The sequence below is a fragment of the Camelus dromedarius genome, chromosome 3, assembly GCF_036321535.1.
Source record: "Camelus dromedarius isolate mCamDro1 chromosome 3, mCamDro1.pat, whole genome shotgun sequence".
NCBI classification, from domain to species: domain Eukaryota; kingdom Metazoa; phylum Chordata; class Mammalia; order Artiodactyla; family Camelidae; genus Camelus; species Camelus dromedarius.
This window is the reverse complement of record NC_087438.1, coordinates 118,825,461-118,829,620: the sequence shown is the minus strand read 5'-3', so window position 1 is coordinate 118,829,620 and position 4,160 is coordinate 118,825,461. Positions and strand designations below refer to the sequence as shown.

Sequence of the window (4,160 nt, the reverse complement as noted above, 5' to 3'; positions counted from 1 at the left end):
CAAATATGTTTGTATTTCTATGCAACATGGGAGCAGACTTCATATGTTTCTGTATAATATATATGACTGTGTTTTAATATGCCTGTCAATGTTTTTATAGTTTTTCAGCAATGTTGTAGCCTTAGAGTTCGTCTAAGAAAATCACCCCTGATTCTAGTGCAGTTTGTACTGTGTATCCTGTCTTATGCATGGGATTCCACTCTTCCCTCAGTGAGGAATTTCCTCTCCTACTGAGGTAGTAGCAGAGTTAAAGGAACTGTGATTTCTAGGACTTTGCTCTCCATGTGTTTGCAGTTGGCTGTCAAACATGATTTTACCTTTCTTGAGTTTTCATTGTTAAATTAGAATTTTGGAAATAAATATTAATATGTTGCATCGGTCTCCTTAGAATCTTGATGTGTTTGTGCTTTCAGATTTCAATTTATGAAAAATGAAAATGCACTCTTGTTTTTAAGTAGTCCTTTTTCACTAGATATTTGTTTACCTCTTTATAATTAAAATATTTTTTTCCCAACGAATGAATCGGTGTGCATGTTTTAAAAGATACCTTACTTTTTATTTTTCTTATTGTAAAAGATATATTCATTTTAGAGAATTTGGAAAATAAGGATAAACACAATAATAACTTAAAAATGGCCTCAAATATCACTTGGAGATACAGTTGTAAGGTTTGAAATTGAGAATTACAAGTCCTCTCATGTTGTTTTTCTTTTACAAGTACGTTTTGGTTACTGAGACCCTCGAATTCCCATATGAATTGTAGTAGCAGCTAGTCAGTTTTTGCAGAGGAGCCTGCTGGGATTGTAATCGAAACCACGTTGTATGTATGGATCGCTCTGGGGAGCACTGCCACTCCAAGAACACTGTCTTCTGATCCAGGAATGTGCGTGGTGTGTCTGTCCAGGTATTTAGGACTTCTTTAATTTTTTTCAGCAATGCATTTTGTTTATAAAGTATTATTTTACTTTTTTTCTTTGCCTTTATACTGAATAAAAGTGTGCAAGTTACCGGGATCAGAAGTGTATTTGAGCCCTGCCAATTGCTGCCACCATGTAGGCTGCGCTCTTTCTTTGCCCTGTGAAAAATCTTGCACAAAATAGGACCTCAGTAACCCTCTGTTGAATGAATGATTATATGATTGTTGGATGATGCTTGAGAGTCCTTCTGATGATGTCTTTTTCCCAGCCTTTCCCCTCCTCTTAACTATGCCCTTTGTCTTCCTTTCATCTAGTCTGGTTTTCAGCCTGCCTGTGGCATTGATTTTCCCTCTCTGTACACTCTTCCTTTCACTGGTACATGATAATGTTACATGTGGGCTGTGGAAACTTGCTAGATGTCAAGAAAGCGCAAATCCATGGCATGGTAGTATTTTCAAACTGTGGTATTCTTTTATCAATTGAAATTAAATCAGGCTGAGCCCCTGAGCCCTCCCGTGAGCTCTTTTCTCCTTCCTACAGGTGATACTGCTCTGGTTGCTGCCTGTGCCCTACCCCCAGCCTTGGTTTTGGAGTTGAGTAAGTCACCATCACTGGAGCCCTCTCTTTAAAAGATGAAAACATTTGCTCCTTCTCCCTGGTTGGGGACTTGGATGAGATGAGGTACCAGATAAAGAATGCAACCCCTCTTATTCTGACCCCTGCTCTTTCCGTTGTACTCTTTTTAAAATAGTACAGTTCAACTGTATAAAGATTGGTTGTGAGCTAATGAGATAGACAAGACAACCGAAAATTTATTAAATATCCTTTCATGCCAGAAACAAATGTGTTATACACACAAAAAGCACATAAAGCACGGTAGTACTGTGGTTACAAACATGGGTCTGAGATCGAGTCCTGCTCTGGAGTGACCAGTCCTGTGAGATGGAGAACTGGTAGGTCGGCTTAGCCTCTCCCATACTTGTTTCCTGTCCTGCAGAGACGGGTCTCGCTAGGCGTCCCTCCCCCTTAGAGGTGCTGTGGGGTGTAAATGACGCACGTGGGCAGCCCGAGCACAGCTGTTCATTCCTCGTAAGTGCAGGATAGAATGGATTTGCGGAGACAGCTTTATGACCACCCCGTGTAGACTCTCAGTGTGCCAAAGGGATGTCTTCTGGTTTGGATGTGGGATTCTCACTTCTCTAAATACCCAAAAATTGTGTTATTGGGCCTTGCTGATTTGAATCTATTCTTTAGAAAGTACATATTGTAGATATATTTTTCAAGCATGCATGCTTTTTTTCTTTTATTATTTATAGTTCTACCCTCTCATCTCTTGTTGTGGGTTTTCATGGAATCCAGGGAAACAGCCCTAAGCCACCTGCCTCTTCACACGCCTCCGTGGCGGTTTTCTTCCCTGACTAGAAGAGGGTTCTGCATAGGAAATTTTCTTTGTTCCCCTTTTCTTGGAGTCTCTCTGTCTGTCTGCCCACCTCTCACCTGTCCATCTGTCCAGTTCTCTACCCACTCATTCTTCTGACTTGTTCCAAAAAGCATTTCAGGCAGCTTACAGAAGAACAGATACCAAAAAAACAGGTGAGAAAATGGGGCCAAGTTCAGACAGTGAGGCTAGGAGGCGAGCTTGTGTGAGGGTTGCAGGCGTGAGAAATATAAGACTTATAAGATTGCTGTGACTTATAAGATCGACAGCAACAGTGTGCCTGAGGCTCCCAGCAGACACAGGGAAACAGGGTTTGTGGGAGATTCTCACTGGATGTGAAATAAGTAAGTGGATGAGGAGAAGCCCAGCCTTTCCAGCTACTAAGGCTTAGGAGAATATTTTGAGTGTCTTCCAAAATCACAGTATTTCATCTTTTCCTTTGTCAGAGTTCTATGTATAGTTGGTTACATTCTATACCTGGAAATTTCTCCAAAACTGCTTCCCACGTGAGTCTCATGGCTCGGAATGGGGTGGTTCTGCTCATTGACGGGTGTTGGCCAGAAACAGAAAATGACATCCTCCAAGAAGCCTGGGATTTGTCAGTTATGTTTTGTCAGTTCTGTTGACTTCAGAAAATGCTTTCACAGTTCCTCTCCATCTGAGGAGGCAGCGTGCTCTCTTAGCAGCATCAGGAGCTCAGGGCCACGGGATGGTGGGGGCTGACTTCACTGCCGTCAAGACAGCTGAGGTAGTCACTGCAGGCGTGGTGCTTTCACGTAGTGCATTTCATGTTCTTTAATAGGTTTCAACAGGGAGTTAATTGAGTTAATTAACATTTAATAAATATGATGCTTTGTTGTAAAGACAGTTATAGGCAGAATATAAGCTGTGAAGACTTTAAAAACGGTTTCATTACTTAAATTTCAGCAGGGAAGATTTAGTTTATCTTATTTATGCCTCTCTTTTACAGTAACAAAGAAACAAGACAGAAAAAGCAGAGGATGATTTCTGTTCTTCCTCTCGGCTTGCAGGTGCCCTCACCTCCAGTGGCATCCATCCAGACACCAGCACTGACACTGGCCGTGCTCAGATCTGCCTCAGCCCTGAAGACACAACTGACAAATAGAAGGGGGCCATGCCCTGTTACAGCAGGTGCTCTCACTTTGTGGGTCCTTATGTAACTGCGCATTGTTATACAGGATCGCCCATTCTACATTGTTTGAAGCTGCTGCGGTGTCTCCTAGTTATTTGTTTCTGTAAGTACTCATGTATTTTCTCCAATGCATGGTACTAGACATCTAAAAATGCTTTTTTCAGATGAAAAGTAATGTGTATTTAATATAATAAGTCTGAAAAAAGGGGCAAAAGAGGGTATCCTTGTCCCACTACTCAGAGACAGTAATTAACACTTTAACATCTATTTTCTGTCCTTTTCGTCAGTGTGTATCACCTCTGTCATAAAAAGCAGCGATCACTCTGTGCCTGTTTATTGTGTGGAGACCTCCATTTTCCATTCGGCTTATTACATGTTTTTCTGCAATATTCTATCTCCGCTGGCATGATTTTTAATGACCAGTATAGCATTATGTCTTGTGGAGGCATCGTCCATTTTACTTCGGACTTAAATAAACTTTTAAATTCAAGTATACTTAACTGAAATACTGAAAAGAGAACTGTGGTGGTACCGAAAGGCCCCTAAATCCCTTCCCCTTATTTCCTGAGTGTAAAAGCTGTTGACAATGTGGTGTATATATTTCATGACCTTTATGCCTATGACATATATATATACCCATAAATACATACAT

General features: G+C 41.0%; 1 long non-coding RNA gene across 1 annotated transcript; it reads left to right on the top strand.

Annotated features, from left to right (window-relative positions):
* The first annotated feature begins 586 nt into the window (after window positions 1–586).
* Window positions 587–3,482, top strand: LOC135321034 (uncharacterized). Its single transcript, XR_010380444.1, has 3 exons — window positions 587–904; window positions 1,458–1,514; window positions 3,387–3,482. It is a non-coding gene; the product is annotated as an uncharacterized LOC135321034 (long non-coding RNA).
* Window positions 3,483–4,160: the final 678 nt, after the last annotated feature.